Source organism: Panthera onca, chromosome B2, assembly GCF_046562875.1.
Source record: "Panthera onca isolate mPanOnc1 chromosome B2, mPanOnc1 haplotype 2, whole genome shotgun sequence".
NCBI classification, from domain to species: Eukaryota; Metazoa; Chordata; class Mammalia; order Carnivora; family Felidae; genus Panthera; species Panthera onca.
Genome location: NC_138343.1, coordinates 104,357,564 through 104,378,107, shown reverse-complemented (window position 1 = coordinate 104,378,107; position 20,544 = coordinate 104,357,564). Strand labels below are relative to the sequence as shown.

Genomic DNA, 20,544 nt, shown 5'->3' with positions numbered 1-20,544 from the left:
ATCTTTTACTTTATGATAACTTAATATTACAAACAGTATTTAGAGTTGGTGTCTACTGATACTCTAACAGTATCTTACAGGCAAAACTAGAACCCAATCTCTTAAATGCTAAGCCAACATTCTTTTCTTTAATGAAATTTTTAACAATATTCAGTGACATTAAAAGTTCCATTTTTGCCATCCTTACACAAAGCAAGCACAGAAAGAATATGCTGAGAAGAAAAAGAACTAGAAACTAGACTAGTAACATCAAGTTTCAAAAATGAAGGTTTCCAAATGGTCTGGGACAGTTTATAAATGAAACACATGATGATACAAAAGGTCTTTCAATTTCCTTGGCTTCAGAAAATGTAGAAAGTATAAGGATTGAAGACTGGGATTACCCTGTAGAAAGTAAAACATGTCCCAAATTAAGATGGATTAAAAACACTCTTACATTATGATTAACACCGGGCCTGGAGCTGGGCAGACATGAGTATAAACCCCTGCTCTGCTGTCTGCTAGTTTTGATCAACTGACTCCTGCTCTCAAAGTCTCCATTCTCTCATCCATCAATGATCCCAACTTCACAGAGTGATTAAATATTATGTGATGCACTTCACATAGAACCTGACATGAAGGAAGGGCTCTATAAATAATTTTTCTAATGTTTATTTATTTTTGAGGGTGGGGAGAGAGACAAGGAGACATAATCTGAAACAGGCTCCAGGCTCTGAGCTGTCAGCACAGAGCCTGACACAGGTCTCGAACCCGGGAACTGAGATCATGACCTGAGCCGAAGTCAGACGCTTAACCGACTGAGCCACCAGGCACCCCAGAGCTCTATAAATATTTTTAATAAAAGGGAAGAAGTTTGGGGCATGCAAGGTTATATTAATCCATCCATAAAAGTTTTTTTGAAAGAAAAAGGAGCAAAAGAAGGAGAATCACAGATATTAACTGACTGAGCAAGGTCGAGCGCTTGTTAGAAACTTAGCTGAAACTCAAACACAATGCTCCCGACTCTTAACACATATTTCATTAGCTCGCTCAATACTCACTGGAAAAAAATGAATATAACCCTTGAGATTTTTAAGTACTGGGCAGGGGTTTGGCCCTCAAAGAAAAGAATAATGATTAAATAAATGATTACCTGAGTTTGACTGCCTCCCAAGGTCTGTAATTCTTGGTGTATAAAAGGTGACTGCTTCTTACTGTATTCTTTCAAAAGGGCCAGTATATAACAGGGACTAGAAAAGAAAATCTCTGGCTGGGGAGTGTTTCCTAGTAACAAATTTATATGACTGAAGGGATGCGTGAGTACTTGGGAGACATCTGTTGCCACTGCCTGAGTTGATAAGACCCTAACCTCAAGGGTCTGCTGTTGGCTCAGGCAATGTCATCAGTATTCCAGCTGATCATCCTGGGATGTGCTATCTGATGATAATAAAACTAAAACCCTTCTCTCCCAGGATATCAGTGCATTCATTCATAAGAAATACAACCATCAGTCAGATTGGGAGATATTTTCTGACTTCATCAGAAATGTACACAAGGAGTAAAATTATTAGATAATTGCTGGGGGAGAGGCCCTGGGATTGGGGTAACTCAACCAGTCAGGAGCATAATTTGCTTGAAAGGATGCTGTGTTGTCAGCATATATCACAGATGCCCTTGGGATATCATTAAGAACAAAAAGTTTTTAATTGAATCATTTAGGAAAGAAGAGCAAAATATACATGTCCCACAGCTCCTGCCACCAAGCCCATCAAGCTCAGCTCAAGAGTACTGGCTCCAGTTTGCTCAAGCCAATGGATGGGCCCAGCAGTCAGTTAGTTACAAGATTAGGACAAATACCTCCCACAGTAGAACTGGATGTGCCCATATCCATGAAGGGCTAAAGCAGTCCTGCTGACCAGACAACAGAACACTCTTCCTTGGAAAATGTATAGACACTGTAGAAGTCAGCAATTCTTTCTCGTGTGTTCTTCCACTGAAAACCAAGTTCCCTCATTTTTAGGCCTCTAATTGGGTTTTAGGCAACTCTGATGCCCTGAGAGCACTAACGTATTGTAACAGAGCCGCACATTTCCCTCTCTGATCTATTTTGGGATTTAACTCTCAGAGAAACCTATTTCCAAGTATTTGAGAAACAACTTGCTGTGGTCTCACACACACTACTCCACTGTTTCCATGGATTTTTTAACTAACGGAATGTACATATTTTTAAGGTTCTCCTTACTTGTCTATTTCAATTTTTATTAAATGTATAATTTGGATAATTTTTTGAAAAATAATTTTACCTCAATATCAAAATAAAACCTTATATGTCCTTCATAAATTTCTGTAGTGAAATAAATCTAACATTATTCTTACATACATCAAATCCTAAGAAAACATATGGTTTTGGTACTATACAATCATTCCCTAAAATTATACTCCCTGATGTGTAAAGCCTATAGACTCAGCCAAAAAAGAAAAATTTAAAAACCAAGGGCTCTTAATCAAATTGAAAGTTCCTTTTACTGAGGGCTTATTGTTTTCCTTATTTAGGATGAAATGAAATATATCTCCCCAAAAAGTCATTTCTAAACAAAAATCCACGATATGAAATTACAGCATATGGAACCCCTAAGAATTTACACGCACTACTGAGGGAGTAATTACAACCCTGAACCCACACAGCAAAACCACACCATGTATAATCATGGCACACATCACCTTCATGCTCAACACTGGAGGAACTTGAAGTTAGGTTTGTAAGTTAAGTGCAGCTCTGTGCAGTCCAACACTGTCCCCAGGAAAGTGTTTGTGAAGATAACACATTTCCTCACAATATAATCTGGACCTCACTTCTTTCTTAGGCCAACAATGATAACTATAACTTTCTTCTGTGAGAATGGTTAACCGAAATTATGTTTAAAATGAAGGCTCCAGATCCCATTCACCAGAGGGCTACTTGAGTAAGTAATTTAGTGGTTCTCAAACTGAAGGCATCATTTAGCAGTAGAGTTCTGTCTGCCTGGTGCACCTTACTACAAAACTAAGAACCATTAAGATCCAGCTTTCGGGGCACCTGGCTGGCTCAGTCGGTAGAGTACGTGACTCTCGATCTCAGAGTTGTGAGTTCAAGCCCCATCATGGGCATAGAGCTTACTTTAAAAAACAAATAAATGAAGGTATTACCTAAATAAGTAAGTGAATAAGTCAGATCCAGCTTTTGAGAGCATGGCTGTCTTACAGAAAATAGAAAGAAAGTAAAATCTGTACTTTCACGGAGGCAAAGTGAAAGCAGGGTAGAGGTGTGGTGGAGGATCTACAAATCACTTGGGAGAACACTAAAGTAGCTAATTTTGCTTACAAAGAGGAAATGAAATGGTTATACTTTTTTAAAAGTTGTACTTATTTAAGTAATCTCTGCATCCATTGTGGGGCTCAAACTCATGACCCTGAGACCAAGAGTTGCATGCTCCTCTGACTGAGCCAGCCAGGAGTCCCCAAACGGTTCTACTTTCTAAGCTATAAGTCAGTTGTAGTTTATCTAGCAGTCTAACAACTGGACATCTTCTAATTGGTACCTCTTCATTACAATTTTGATTTTCTTTAAAAAAAATTTTTTTTAACGTTCATTTAATTTTGAGAGAGAGAGAGAGAGAGAGAGAGAGAGAGAGAGAGAGTGCGCGAGCAGAAGAGGGGCAGAGAGAGAGGGAGACACAGAATCCGAAGCAGGCTCCAGGCTCTGAGCTGTCAGCACAGAGCCCAACGCAGGGCTTGAACTCATGAACCATGAGATCATGACCTGAGCCCAAGTTGGACACTTAACCAACTGAGCTACCCAGGCACCCCTTGATTGATTTTAATGATGGTATTGGAATGCCATGTCCTACAGTATTTTCAGAACTTTTTACTCTGATACTATTTTCAGAATAATATAATGCTGAGTATAATTAACTGTATTTCTTTTTGGTATTCCAAAACTTTTAAGAAGTAGTAACTTATGAACATGAAGTTTTCCAATGCACTTTTTTCCACAACTGGAATATCCATGTAGGGGCTGAGAATTACTTGTAAACATTAATTAACTCAGTTATGTATTGAGCAGCTATTAAATCAAAGAACCATCCTAGGCATGGGGTAAAAACTAAACAAGACGGGTGCCCAGGTGGCTCAGTTGGTTGAGTCACTGACTCTTGATTTGGGTTGGGGTCACGATTCCCGCGTTGTGGGATCAATCCCCACACCAGGCTCTGCACTGAGTGTGGAGTCTGCTTAACATTCTCTCTCTTTCAGGGCACCTACGTGGCTCAGTCGGTTGAGCTGTGAGTTCAAGCCCTGCATCAGGCTCACTGTTGTCAGTGCAGACCCCACTTCAGATCCTCTGTCCCCCTCTCTCACTGTCCCTCCCCTGCTTGTGCTCTCTCTCTCTCTCAAAAATAAATAAACATTAAAAAAAGATTCTCTCTCCCTCCTCTGCCCCTCTCCCCGCTGCTCACATACTCTCTCTTTCCAAAAAACACAAAAAACAAAAAACAAACCAAAAAAATGTAAACAAGAAAAACTATGCTCTTCACTTAATAACTATAGGATAAAAATCTAAGAAAATGATGTTTCTGAGTTGTGTTTTTTTAACTTCAGAGCTTATATTACTCTGACAATAAAGATGAATAGAATTCTCCCTTAGTCCAACATAATTTATTTAACTGATTATTGACTATACCTGGTCCAAAAAGAAAAAAAAAATCTTTTTTTTTTCCAAAATTTTTCTCAACAGTAAGTAATCAAAGCTTTCCTGGAAGGGTATGAAAAACCACCTATGGCCTTCCCAGCAATAGCTTTAACCATGAAAACACTCTTTTCTGGCATTACTAGCTAAAAATATAAAGCATAGAAAGGAAGATAAAGATACCGAAGCCCATGGCTGAATGCAACTGCTTATAGCTTCAAATAACAATTAAACTAAACCATAAATACTCATGAAAACTAAAATACAATTTTTCTTCTTGCCATAGATTGATGACGGTAGACTGGTGAGGTGGCTAAGAGGGGTATCAGAGTGGCCTTGGTTTACTGCTCTGTGACTCTGGACAAGTCAACTATAACTATCTAAAAACCTAGTCCCTTATTTCAAATGAAGATAAAAATAGTATTTGTGTCATATAACAGTTGGGAGATTAAATAACACCTATAAAGCATTTACCACTTTCTGGTAAGAGTTCCCCCAAAATACTTGTCCATCACCATTCACCTCAGAACATGATTAGTGGCTGAGCACCTGGGTGGCTCAGTCATTAAGCATTTGACTGGCTCAGATCATGATCTCACAGTTCGTGAGTTCAAGTCCCACATCGGGTGTGCTCGAGCCCTGCTTAGGGTAAGCTTGAGCTCCGTTTCAGGTGAGCCCCACTACTCTCTCTCTCCTCCTCCCTCTCTCTTTCTGCCCTCCTGGTATATTCTCTTTCTCTCTCTCTCTCAATCTGGCTTTCGCTCACTTGCACCTTCTCTCTCTCTCTCAAAAAAAAAAAAAAAAAAAAAAAAGGAAAGAACATGATTGGTGGCTGTGGGGACAAGTTGGAACCAGACTTCCAAGGTCTGAATGAATCCCAGCACCACCACAGCCCTAGCTATGCCCCTGTTTTCTCTTCTGTAAACTGGATAATACCTTCCTCATAGGGTTTCTGTGATCTTTAAGTAGCTGATTTACTTAAAACATTAAAAGGGTGTCTAGGATTTAGGAGGTGTTCTGTAAGTGCTAGCAGTCATCATCTTCTTATCGATGAGACTGCCAAGGTCAGTCCAACTGAGAGAGAGCAAGGGGGCCATGACAGCAGGAGGAAACGCTCACAGAACTAACACACGAAGAATGTTATTTTTAAAATAGGTACAATGCATTGTGTGTTCAGAATCTTGCAGAGTCATCAGGAGCCTAAAAATATCAAAATATTTTGACAAATATAAAGTATGTGAAGCCAAGAGGTTTCTCCTTCCTGCTCAACTGCACATTTACAATTTTTAGGCGACATATTCCAAGTAACTGAACACATCTGAGAAGAAAAGAAATCTTCAAATCTAACACAATTTCTTCATCAACCAATATTTATATAGAGAGATAAAGCTTACAGATATACCATAATGACACATGTGTTTACAGTCAGAAAAACACCCTAAACATAGAAACCCCAGTCTTGATGAAATTTAAAAGATGAAAAGAATCACTTCTTTTTTTTTTTTTTTTTTTAAATTTTTTTTTCAACGTTTTTTATTTATTTTTGGGACAGAGAGAGACAGAGCATGAACGGGGAAGGGGCAGAGAGAGAGGGAGACACAGAATCGGAAACAGGCTCCAGGCTCCGAGCCATCAGCCCAGAGCCCGACGCGGGGCTCGAACTCACGGACCGCGAGATCGTGACCTGGCTGAAGTCGGACGCTTAACCGACTGCGCCACCCAGGCGCCCCGAAAAGAATCACTTCTAAACCTAAATACAACTTCAAAAATCTGATGTTTGATTGAAATACATTTTCTACTTCCCTTAAACGGCAATATGCATTAACTTTCAGTTGATAATGTAATTCCTTGAATTTGTGGATAAAACTACCTTTAATTCTGTGACCAACGCTCCCCTTTGATTTTTAGGTATGTGACTTCCTTTCTTACCATTTGTGATGGTTAATTTTATATGTCAACTTGACTGGCCATTTCTGGATCGTCTGTGATGGGGTTTCCACAAAAGTTAGCATTTGAGTAGACCAAGTAAACGAGACTGTTCTCTTTGATGTGGCTGAGCCTCGGTCAATCCACTGAGGGTCTGAACCGAACAAAAAGGTAGAGGAAGGGAGAATTCATTCTCATTCGTGTGCACACTCGCTCTCCTGCTCTCTTGTCTGCCCGCCTGCCTGAGCTGGGCCATCAGCCTTCTCCTGTCCCTGGACTGGGGTTGCACAACCAGCCTTCCTCGGCTCCAGCTTGCAGACAGCAGTTCATGGAACTTCTCCAGAGTTGAATGAACCAATTCCTCTGCCTTGACATTAACTTCAGGGCTACCTTCTTCCTTTCCACCTCTTCCCTGATCTTAGTCAATACCACATTGTACCTGCAGGTTCATTCTTCTAGTAAACTTCTGTATCTGCAAACTTCTGTGGAATGAGTCATGACATCAATTATAGATTCTCAGGCTAAGTACCACAAAACACATTTAACCTCTCACGTGTAATCTACTTAGTTTCACTCATTTATGAATTTAGCTAAGACTGTATATTTTGGGTATGTCCTTATATCATTCTCCTCCAAGATCAGGTCCTAGAGGTTTACCCTCTAATGATAATGACTCTAAGAAACACTAATACCATGTTCAAAGCCCTACCACACTATGCAGGAATGGGTTAACTCAATAGGCCTGCTGCTCAAACCCTACAAAATTTCTAAGAAAGGCCTGTCTTCAGGATTGGCCCTTGTCTGGCTCATAGGAGATGAGCTCTGAGCCTTTGTAATATTTTGCCTGATAAAAAGCCTTTGTATACCTGAGGCCTCAGGCCATCTAGTACCAGCATGACCAGATGGTTTGTACTAACAATGTGACTTATGACAAACTCCTATCTTTGCTCTGAGGGGCTAGAGTCTGAAGAGCCGAAGTCAGTCAGTACCGAAGTCAGCCGGTACTGCACGTCTACATGACTGGACCCCAAGCTGGGGTGAGCTTCCCTGGCTGGCAACACTTTGCACCTGCTGTCCCATACTGTTGCCAGAGTACAACTCCACTGAGAGAGGACACCTGGAAGCCTGTGCCTGGTGTCTCCTGGACTTTGCCCCATGTACCATGTCCCTTTGCTGATTTTAATCTGTATCTTTGGCTTTGTTAAACCATATTCATGATTAAAACAGCTTCTTGTGAGTACTTTCTAGTGGATCACTGGGCCCAATGGTGGTCAGCGGGAAGCCCCCACCCAACCTTCTTTTTAGTCCTATCATCTAAATTCCCATTAGAATCATGAAAGTCTTGCCACACACTTTGCCCCATTAGAAAATGTGGTGATACTCTTCACCAAATCTTCTTTTTCACTCAACTTTTGCTGATTTTTTCTCCCCAGGAAAATGATTCTGTCTCTGTCCAAGGATGTTGCCGTTGAAGCACAGGACACAGCAGAATATACAGTGTTGTACTTACAGACCTCCTGAAAGCTTTAGGTAGTATCTAAAAAAAGAAATACACAGGGGCACCTGGGTGGCTCAGTCAGTTGAACATCGGACTTCGGTTCAGGTCATGATCTTGCGGTTCGTGAGTTCGAACCCTGCATCAGGCTCTGTGCTAATAGCTCAGAGCCTGGAGCCCGCTTTGGATTCTGTCTCCCACTCTCTCAGGCCCTACCCTGTTCACACTGTCTGTCTCTCTCTCTCCAAAATAAATATTTAAAAATATTAAAAAAAAAAAAAAACGAAATACACAGAAGTTAGGCAAAAAGCTTAAAAGAATTTCATGGGAAAGTAATTTGCTGGCATCAAACCCATAATTCCAGCATAATCAAAATTAAAATTTCATTTACTGGATACGTATATACATTCATGAATATGTCTACTGAGTATATACTGCAGAGTGATGTTTTTCTCGCTATATTTAAAGTTCTTTTTCATTCCTTACTTATATTCAAGCACTCTTCAATTTTTCCAACCTTCAAATACTCACCAATGACAAAATTTAATTTTTTCTTTTTACTGCCTTTCACATTCTCAACCATTTTTATATGTACTTTTTTTGATTCTCATTTTTGTCTCACAGATCATAGTTCTTTGGCACCAAAATCCCTGAGTACTTTCCAAATGTCCTCTCATGAATCATAATCAAAACTCAGAATACCACAGACTTGGTCTGTGAAACAATGATACATACATGTAATTAACCCAAAGATGCAGGCACTGTCTTCTCAGGACTTGCCCATCTCAGTTATTGGCAACCAATCCTGCCAGCAATTCAGGTCCAAACTCCCGCTCCTTCCCTTACCTACTCTGTCTCTATGTTTAAACCATCAGCCAATTTTGTTGACTCCATCCTCAAAATATACCTAGAATCCAGACACTTTCGCCACTGCCATAATGCCTAAGCCACACCATGTCTTGCCTGAATCACTGCAAAAGCTTCCAAACTAGTCTGCCTGACTTCACCCTTACCTCCCAATGGCCATTCTTAACACAGGAGCCAGAGCCATCCTTGTTCGATCACAATTCAGATTATGTCACTGCTCCATTTAAAACCCTCCAACGGCTTCCCCCATCATTCAGAGTAAGAACCAAAGTGCTTACAATTGCTCTCAAGATACAACATGGCCTGGCCCCATTGCCTCTCTGCCTTCACAACCTACAGCTCTTTCTCTCTTTCCCCATTCTAGCCATGTGGCATCCTTGCTCTTCTGGTACACATGGGACACGCTCCCTCCTCAGCATCTGTGTGCTTGTTCTTTCTGCTTAGAACGCTACCCCCAGATATCTACATGGCTTGCTCTCTCACCTCCTTTAAGTTTTTGTTCAATGTCACCTTCTCAGTGAGGTTCGCTGTGTTCATTTTATTTAAGTCAATCATCACCATCCCCTAACTCCCTTCCGGGTTTTATTTTTTCTTTATAGCACTAATAATCTTCTAATCTACCATATAATTTACTTATTTCTTTTATGTGCCTAGCTCCTCCCTCTAGAATTAAGCTCCAGGGGATCACTTTGCTTCCTGCTATATCCCTAACACCTAGAAGAGTGCCCAACTCTTAAGAAACATGCAAAGATCATTTACTGAATAGATTAACTAACGTGTCAAGATGTAAACCTTTAAAAACTGAGGGATAATTATGTATATAATCATATAACTATACAAACATAACTACATATAGAGAAGTGATAAAATTCTTTGTGTACCAAGACAAACCCTTTGGAGGTAAAATGTACTACAACCTTGACCCTTTCAAGGTTACGCAGGGCAATGATTACGGTTTACTGACAGCTGGCACCATAGCCGCTGCCTTCTCAACCCTCCCTTGAGCACAAAGCTCACACTATAAGTGAGAGGTACTGCTGTGCCCCTAAGTCTTGCCACGTCCTTGTTAAGGTGCCTGGCCCACCTCAGATCTCACTCCTCACCCAGAGGATCTCATTTGGTTTCCCAACAGTCCATGGATGGTTTGCATGGGTTTTTCTCAGAGCCTTTTTCTAAACGCCACCTCAAAACTTTCAGCCCATTTTACATGGGGTTAGACATTCCACCACTCTTCCCATCCACTCCTGCCCAGACCGGGCAGGCCTCTCCTTCCACTGGCTAGTTGTCTTGGTGCTAAGACTTTCACTGAGGTTGTTCTGTTTTGAAATTTAGAGTGATTCCCTTCATGTCCCTCCTTTTAACTATATTCCCAAAGATTATTATTATTATTATTTAATGGTTTGGTCTAAGGGCTTTATTAGTGCTATTTACAAATAAAAAAAATTTCCTGTACTGCTGACGTTTCTTTTATCTGGAGAATTTAAAAGAATAAAGATGCTTTCTAATGAATTATTATTTCTTGTACACTTATACCACTCCTGTTATTTTGTGCTAAATATCTTATTATGGTGAGTTTCTATAGATATATAAAGTGTTACTGCTAGGAAACAATCTTTAAGGAAAAGAAAAGCTTTACTAAACTGCTGGAGACTCTGATAACTGGGCAGAAAAGAATAAGCACTGGCCACTGATCCACAGGCCAAAAAAAAAAAGTGTTCTGCCAGAAATACCCCAAGTCAGAGCCTATAATATGGCCAGATATTTAATGTTTGTGTCTGTACGTCCAAGGTCATGCATGCTTAACTGGATATCTTGGTGAATATACAGTTGACTTGACTGTCTACATTTCATACTATCTTTAGCATCTGGGAATCTGGCCCCATTCTCCACATCTCCTAATCTACGCATATGCCTCTCATATCTGCCCTACCCATTTCACCCAATCTTGCTCACAGCCAGGTCCCACCTAGCTGTTTCTTTTGGTCAAACCTGATGGCATTCTCTTCGTTGTGCTGGATGCTGGAGAAAACTCCTTTTGTACTAATCTCATTTTGTAAACTTTCTTCTCAGGTCTAGTCCTAAATGAATGTGGAGGCTAGATGACCACTTGTCAGGCAATTTCTGAGTTAAATGAGGCAGGGGAGGGGGACCAGGTGTTCATTCTACCTCAATCCCAACTATAAACCTGAGGCATCAACTTCTATCTTACCTCTGCATATCTACCCACTCACTCATCTCCAGTCGACTCTTTAGTAAAATCCTTGCTGTTGATACTGTGGATTTTTGCCCCTTTCCAAAAGTATTCACTTCTTCCTTTATCACCTATACTTTGGGACAGTGATATATCTTTCAAATTTATAGGGAAGACTGAAATTATCCAGTGCAAGTATAATGTCCCTAAATTTATCTCTAATCCCCAAATGCAAAGAAGTCACAGAGACTGCCATGCTGAGAAGAAGAAAGAAATGCAAAAGATCCTTTCAGAAGACAGGGACATATTGATATCCCAAGGCTCTTTGTGACATGTGCATCACTGTGACTATTCAGGGAATGGTGCAGGTCTAAGGCAAAGAGGAGACAGAAGAGCCAATTAAAGCCTGTTGTTTCTCATATAGACCTACAGATTCTTCCCCTTTCCCACCATCCTTTTGGCACACCATGGTCACCGTATGGTAGACTCAAAAGATCTGACTTGGAATCTGTTATGAGTTGAACCATGTCTTCTAAACGTTCACTAAGTAAAAGTCCTAATCCCCAGTACCTCAGAATGTGACCTTATTTGGAAACAGGGTTGTTGCAGATACAATTAAGATAAGGTCATACTGGAGTAGAATGGGCTCCTAATGCAATATGACTGGTATTTTTAAAAAAATAGGAAATTTGGAGACAGAGAGACACACAGGGAGAATGCCACATGACGATGAAGGTAGAGATAGGAGTGAAGTATTGCCAAGTCTAGGAACACCAAAGATTGACAGGAACCACCAGAAGCTAGCAGAAAGCCGTGGAATAGAGAGGCTCTTCCATGGCCTTCGCAGGAACCAAACGGATCAACACCTTGATTCTGGACTTCTAGCCTCTAGAATTGTGAGACGATAAATTTCTGTTGTGAAAGCCACTCAGAAGCACTTTGTTACAGCAGCTCTACCAAACTAACATACAGTCCTAGCCCCACAATTCTCTCATCTCTAAAGTAGAGGTCGTATTTCTTATATCTGAACCAGAGGCTGCTATAAACAATAAATATATATAGCGCTTACCAAATGCCAGGAACCATGTTAAGTATTTCACATGGCTTAACTCATTTAATCTCACCACAGCCCATAATGTAGATACTAATATCATCCTCTTTTTACAGATGAGGAAACTGAGGCATAGGTGGTTGAGTACGTTACCCAAGGTCACATAGAAAGCGAAGGAGCTGAGAGAGAAACCCACAGTCTGACCATACTACCTACAAAACAAGCATCTTTGTAAACTACAAAATTCCTTATAAATTAAAGAATCACCATTATACCACTTTCCTACTCAAGAGCTTCTATTCCAACAACAAAACAAACAAATTTCTCATGCAAGAGCTTCCATAACCTAACACTTACCTACCTTCATTTTATCACTCATTTCTTCCCTATACAAATTCTCTCTTCACACTTACCTGCTTTTCCTTGAGTACAACTCACATTTTGTTCTTTATTCCCACTATCACTCTCTTTCATGGGGCTCCCCCTCTGTGCTGCTCCACACCCGACCTCTTTTCTTTTTCAAAGAACACAAGGTTCTTGATGAAGCCTTCCCTGGCAACTCCATCCATAAGTGGTCTCCCCTGTGGCCTCATACCTGCATTGTTCAATATTCTTTGAGAAATCAGAAATAATGCCAGCCAAGAAGATGCTTACACCATCTTAGAAGATGGCAAAAGAAATAAAATTTTTACACACACCACTAAAATAAAAAGGAGGATGTATGCAAGAGAATGACAAACTACTACTGAGATTTAGAGAAGTTAGCACATCTGGCTAGGGTGGAGAAAGAAGGATGTACTGAGAAGGGGGTACCTGAATTGGACCTAAAAAGGTGTCAATAAAAATGTCTATAGCTTTATATGTGTTTACTAATGTATGCATTTAGTACTAATTGGTCCTTTCCTATAGTGTCATGTAGCACTGACTACATGCAATACGACCTTCAAGAAGTACTTGTGGAAAACAATGAAAGAGTAGGTGCAGAATGAAGAAAGGAAAGAGAATGTTATAGGAGAAGTGAACTCCCACGCTTCTCCCATGTTCTCCCCAACCTTCTCCTTTCTCAGCCACTCCCTTTCTCTGCTGACTCCTCTTCCAGTGCTGTGGTTCAGCTGCCCTGTTTATGATGCTTTCTCCCTTCCCCTTTTTGGCATAAAGTCCCCTGAGGCCCAATTCATTCTCTGCTCCTAGATGCATATTCTCTGCCCGTGTAATCCTACAGCTCTCTCCTTCCTGCAATTCTACTGCATCCATTCGGCCCTTTCAGCACTTAGTTGTTCTCATAAAGTTTCATACTTGATTATCCTTCTCCAACCAGATTTTATAGCTCCCCAAGGCTGAAAACCCATGTCATATTTATTTTGTATGTTTCCCCTCTTTGCCTCCACACAGACGTCCCTTCAAACACAGAAGTACCTGGCAAATACTTGCTGAATGACTAAACCCTTTCAGTATTTCTATCGCTAAAGTATAATGCTCTTTCATCTAACTCTCCAGGTTCAAAAGTACACTGGAAGAAGTTATATATCAAAGCATTCATTCCCAAGTAACACAGACTTATCTCTTCTAAAACTTGTAATCACTGAACCAAACTTCAGTGGCTTCGCCAACAAAAAAAAAAGGTGTAGGCACACAAAGAAGGATCTGTTATATAACCACCCTGATGCTGCCAGCTCAATTCAGCTTCTTTAGGCACAGGATTTATCATTTTATGGCAATTTAGTAGTATAAATACTATACACATTGCTTCCCCAAGAAAGAGATACTGAGTGGACCAACTTAACCTGAAACTTGGAAGATGAAATCCAACAAGTAGAAGTGAAATTGAATTTGTAAAGTTCCCACGTTCCTACAGCAGATACTCAAAATACTATTAGTTAATTTGAATCTTATATGGAATAATTCTATACAAGTCACAGTAAGTCTAAAAATGTTAACGGTGCAAATCCTAGAACTCAAACATAGCACATGGTTATTAACATGTGATGAATCCAATCTGAACAATGCTGATTTTCTCAGAGGAAACAGAGGTGCTTAAAATTTCACACCAGTGTTTAAAAACATTTTTTAATGTTTATTTATTTTTGAGAGAGAGAGAGAGACAGACAGAGTGCCAGCGGGGGAGGGGCAGAGAGAGAGAGGGGAGACACAGATTCTGAAGCAGGCTCCAGGCTCTGAGCTGTCAGCACAGAACCGAACACGGGGCTCAAACTCAACCAACGTGAGATCATGACCTGAGGCGAAGTAGGACACTTAACTGACTAAGCCACCCAGGCACCCCTAATTTCACACTAATGTTTAAGAAAGGACAAATTGGGAGTATTGCATAAAAGCAACAGATTGATTCTTATTTTGCTCTCTACTTCTACTGGGTTTCTCAGTAGAATCAATAGGCTCTAACTTGTGGAAGACTTAAAAGTAAAGATTAAGGAGGGAGAGAAGAAATTAACCTTACCACCAAAGGGGCCAGCAAAAAGACACTTGCACCTAAGATAACTCTGCAGGTTTTTCAGTGCTTCCAAGAATCAGAGTTTTCTTTGAAAAGGGTCATGGTGAAAACATTTCAAAACTGCTTTAAAACCATGGGCTGTAAAAGTAAGTTGAAACACTTAATTCCAATTGCCTAAGACACTGACTTTGCTGGGCTTCACTTCTTGCCCAGTGACCCAATAATGGCTGAGAGTGCTTTTTCCAACACCTAACGTTGCATCCAAATGAACCTGCTTTTAAGATAATTACATCTTAAGTACTAATTTTAATATCGAGAAAAAACAGAACCACCGGCCTGACACCACAGAATCAATTCTCTTGGAGATTCTATCTTCCTAAAGAAAAATGAAGTTCACATTCTGTTTTTATAAATACCATTATTATTTTTAACCATAAATACTGTAATAAGAAGTCTGGTAAATGAGAAAAGTTTCCAGACTCTTTCTGACATAGGCAACCTCTGTATTTTGACCAAATAACTGATGAATGCCCCATATGTTCCTGTGGCCACTACTGACAGTCTAATTATACTATAAAAAATGGAGCAGAAAAACAGAAAAGATATTACTGAAAATCCCAAATGGAATACTAGAGTCTGATGCCAAAATCTTTTAAGGTTTTCTAGATTAAAAAAGAAGTGTGGGGAAAACTGACCTGTTTGGGGGAGAACAGATTAAGCAGAGAGAAGAGGAATTTTCAGATATTATAATGTGTACCTGAAAAAGGCTGCAGGACTCTTACACATGATCAACATTTAGCCAGTGAGCAAATACTTTGTTCTAACAAACAAAAATGCTAAGTAGAAACTATGAAGGCAACTTGTGTTTCAAACACAAAAACTGACCATTTCTTCTATATTCCTATACTTAAATCCTTTTTAATTCCTATGATTTTCATATCCAGATGAGCCAAACTCATAAATTTAGAACCTGAGAAGACAAAAGCTAATATCCCTCCAGGACAGCCTCACTTAAATCTTTCTAAACACAGAAAAACTCAAAGGCCTCCTTCAGAAAGCCATTCTAAAGGTTAAAACATTCAGAAAAACTTCCCTGTATTTAGCATAAATCCCTCTTGATGCTTGCTGTAAGTCGATTTCCTCTATTTTTTCTTCAGGGAAGATGGAAAACAGCTGTTCAACATTCCCTTTCAGGCTACTTTTTCCTTCCGGCCAGGCCCATTCCCCCCCAGGGAGAAGTGTAAACACTGCAGGTGATTCCAAAATGCAGCTGGCCCCCAGGCTGCATGGTTGGTGAGTCTGGCCCCTTTTGTACCTCCTGGAATGATATCATTAAACAGCAAAGGCCCCAAGAAAAGTTCTTCACTAGAATTTGTGGAATTCTAGAAATCCATTACTTACAGTCTATTCTCAGTAGACTCTAACAATAAAAGTGCTGTTCAAGAAGAAAGAATTACAGTCAGAACTGTGAAGAAGGTAAGCAGTATTGTCCCGCAGCCAGGCTGTCTTCACTACTGCTCTACCGGTTGTTTCAGGGTGCTGAGTGTACCTTGGCAGGGGACACTTTTAAAGTACTTGGTGATTTTTATCATGCAATTCTTGAGTTTCTTGCCACTGACGCAACTTTCTGGATGCAAGCTAACTTTAGCAATGCAATAACCCTTTCCATACTTCAATCTAAGGGAGTACCCTAATTTTTTAAAATTTAATTTAAGAAAGCTCCACATCCAACGTGGGGCTTGAACTCACAGCCCTCAGATCAGAAGTCACACTCTCTACCAACTGAGCCAGCCAGGCGCCTAAGGGAGTATCCTAAATCAAAGTGTCAATCCGTAGTCTGTTACTTTTGTAAATCAGTAATTCCTGCTAGATTCACAACATAATCTGGAGATTACTATGTTTTACACTAAAATTTATATAACCAACCTAATGTTTTTACCTCCCACTTCATGAATTGCTAACAAATACCCCCATTTTTCTTGCAATAGCCATTAGACTCCCAACAGTAAAGCCAGTATATGGCCTGTGTACTTCATCAATAAAAATATTATAGACCCACAAGCTTGGTAAGCCCATTTCCTTTACAAATTCCTTTTAAGAGTTATGAAATGCTGATTCAACTTTGTTGTGGTATAACATCTGCATGCATTAAGTGCCTTTTGCTTAGTAGCTAAGTTTGTTACACATGAGAAAAATGCAGAAGCATTGATTTAATCAACAAATACAAATTTACAACGCTAAGCCATCTGCGTATGCAATGAATATTTCAAATAGAAAGATTTCAATGACAGCAATTTAACTGATTGCGGACCTATTCAATTTCTATTAAAAGAGCAATGTGTACCATTTTAAACACACACAGGGAATCCTACTAGGTTTATCTTGCTACTTTTTTCACATTAACTGGGGGAAAGAGAGGCACTATTAATTCCTTAAATAATATGAAAAAACTTTGGTGGGGTTGGGGGGCACCTGGGTGGCTCAGTCTGATGTCTGCTCAGGTCATGATCTCACAGTTCATGGGTTTGAGCTCCACATCAGGCTCTCTGCTGTCAGCACGGAGCCTGCTTCAGATCCTCTGTCCCCTCCATCGCTCTCTGCCCCTCCCCTACTGGTTCTCTCTCTCTTTCTTTCTTTCAAAAGAAATAATAAACTTAAAAAAAAATTTTTTTGGCATGCAGACATATACGTTCAGTTGCAAACTCTCTCTGACCCTGTCTAGTACAAAGCAGATGGACACAAATAACCTACAGTGGATACGTCATGTATATGTTAATTAACTGTATATATGCCTTCTATTTTTTAAAAACAGGACCATACTTACCTGATGGTTATAACCATTCCCAAATATAAAATGTCAAACAAACTACACTTATTATCAGTATGTTTATAGTTCTACATATTACTGAAGAGGCAAATTCTGTTCTTTCAGGAATTGTTTACTAACATTTGATGACACCAAGTTCATGCTTACAGAATCTCTCAAAGGAGTTGAAACAACTAGAAGGAAATCCAGTGGTAATCTTAACACACATTAAAACTCACAGTGTTATTCTGAATTAAGAACTGAACAAACTATTTTATTCAAGAAATAAACAGATGGCTTCAACTCTCTTTTCTTCTCTTGCCAGATTAAAATCATTCCCTTTTCTCCTTTGTGATCTCCACCAGGCTCTGCGAACACTCTGCCTCCTGCAGGTTTATACTCTTCTGGGCGTCTGAAAGAGGATCTGGATTCCACACCCTCAACAGGCTGGAGCTTGCCTTGAGAGGCAGGAGCAAGCCAAGCCATGGGTAAAGCACCCAAAGACCTGAAGTCAGCTAATGAGGACTGAGCGGTGAGCCTAGGGCTCTGCAGGTATTCGAGAATTAGAAGAGAATTCCATTCCCACAATGGAATCCTTACAAAGCCCAGAGTGGAAGTGGAGGGAGCTGTAGGAAGGGGATCTGTAAAAAGCCAGTGTACAGAAGTCTGGAAAGCGCATAAGCATTTGACAGGAGCTGACAGTCCTTGGACAGTAGTGAGTAGTAAAGGAGATAATAAACTAGATCTGTAGGAAAATGAAATGTAAGAGTCTTTAATAACATGCACTTGGAGTCATAAAGGAGCAAAGCAGAATTAAATGCGCAACATAGTTTCCTCTCATATTTAAGGTAGACCACTAATTACTTGTAAAACGATTGACAAGTCTCTTACCCTCACAGTACTTCCATTTCCACACCCCTAAAATGAGGATAAGACACCTGCTCTATATCACTCCCCATTTCCACTACGCTAAAATATGAAAATATAAGATTTGAAAAAAATTTTAAAGTACTAAGCGATTTTTAAATGCAAGTATTAGTATAGCCATATGATCTATCAGGGAGTCTTCTGTTCCTTCAATTGTCTACACACATATGAATTTGTAAGCAAGAATTTATTAATCCTAATGGCCCCTCTTGACCTAATATATTCCACTAGTTTGAATCTTTTCTGTAACACTTCTCCACTGCGAGCTAACCAAACCAATCTTCTATACGAGACCAGAAGTTCCTAAACACTAAATTTAGATGGGCCAGAATATGGGACTGAGTTTATTCGGTAACAGATTTTCTTCAAAGAACAATTACTTCAATTAAATATATTATCCACTTAATGCAGAGTTTAATTTTTAAAAGGGAATTTCCTCTTAGAATTGGGCATTAGAGTTGGCAAGACTTTTTGAAATTCATCCATTTCCAATTATTGCTGTCACCAAATGGACGCATGGATCAGTGCCTCAGGAATCTGGGATTTTTAATCTCTATTTCCTATTCTGCCACTACTAACTCACCAAATGAATTGCATGGGGGAAATAATTTCTCTTTATGGTACTCTGGGCTTATACACTTGCCTAATTGCTGTGTTGGGCACTGATTCTAGGTTTAGAGAATTTTATTGTGTCATCCAAACATCTGCTGGTAATTTGGTGACCCCCAGTTAGGGGAAGATAATGTAATTCCAAGATGAGAAAACCCTAAGGCATCAGTAACAAGAACTGTTCTGTCCTCTGTTTGCACACACTCCTTCAGAAGGCTGATGCCCATCGAACCTCATCACGTGCCCTACCCAATGCTTCAGAATAGTAAAGGTCCAGCCCCTTTCAGTACATGAAATACCAATATCCACCATGATGATGTTCTTCACCTCCTCAGAGACCTGCCACAAACACATCCCAGGACAATAACAGTATTTCTCTGTTTCACTGGGGAGGAAGGGTTGAAAAAGAGTAAGAATACCAATTATATTTTAGACTCAAACATGCTAATGGTTAATACTTCATATATGCTGTAATGATGAAATGCTAGTCTTTTACTAGTTCTTTACCCCCTTTGAAAACATTGATTACTGATATACTGAAATGCAAATTTAAATATTTTATCCTTTATTCCTTTCCAATCATTGCTGTAATTGTAATACTGAATGGGAATAATGTAATATCATTCACACAACACAGTGTGATCCAAAGCAGTACAAATAAATACCAAAATAATCCACTAAAGAGTACATTAAGATATATATAAATATTTTATTATGTAATTGCAGAATGCATTTTCACCTATGATACAAAACACTTTTCCAGAAATTAAATAATCTTTAAAAAAAAAGCACAGCAGGGGAGGGTGCCTCGGTGGCTCAGTTAGCTGAGTGTCTGACTCTTGATTTTGGCTCAGGTCATGATCCCAGGGTCATGGGATCAAGACCCACATCAGGCTCAGTGCTGAATGTGGTGCCTGCTTGGGATTCTTCCTCTCCTTCACTCAAGGGCAAGCATACACACACACACTCTCTCTCTCTCTCTCTCTCTCTCTCATTCTCTAATTAAAATAAATAACAGACAAACAAAAACAAGTACTGGAGGAGGAAGGACATCTGTAAAGTTAAGAACTTCATGGATGACTACCATGTCCCCTCCAGGCAGCACTGCAAGATACCGAGTAGCCAGACCACAAATCTCATTGAAAACCTGTATTTGCTAATCTGTGGACTAATTTTATAAATACTAAAGTAGTTGCTCACATAAATGTTAGTCACTATAATGGTCCTGACCTCATGTGGCCAACCCAGCTGACTTCTCACCAGGTGTCTGCCCACACTAGGCCCCTAACCTCAGAGGGAGGAACATTAAACAGCTTTCACCCAGCAGAACCAGCAAAATCCTAATAATCCTCAGGGTGGCAAAGGCCTATACTGTGTTTGTTGCAAATTTCCCTTTCTGTCCAAATTCCTTTTTTTTTTTTTTTGGAGAACTCCCTTTTATTTGATGACTGTACTATCAATAGTTATTAATCTGAATGTAAAAATGTACTTTGCAGGCCACTGTTTTTATTTAATTAACCA

At 39.8% G+C, this 20,544-nt stretch overlaps 1 protein-coding gene across 3 annotated transcripts in view; it reads right to left on the bottom strand.

Moving 5' to 3' along the window:
* The window catches only part of DSE (dermatan sulfate epimerase), an 81,160-nt gene that overhangs the window by 57,775 nt on the left and 2,841 nt on the right, over nt 1-20,544 (bottom strand). The gene's annotated exons all lie outside the window — the stretch shown is intronic.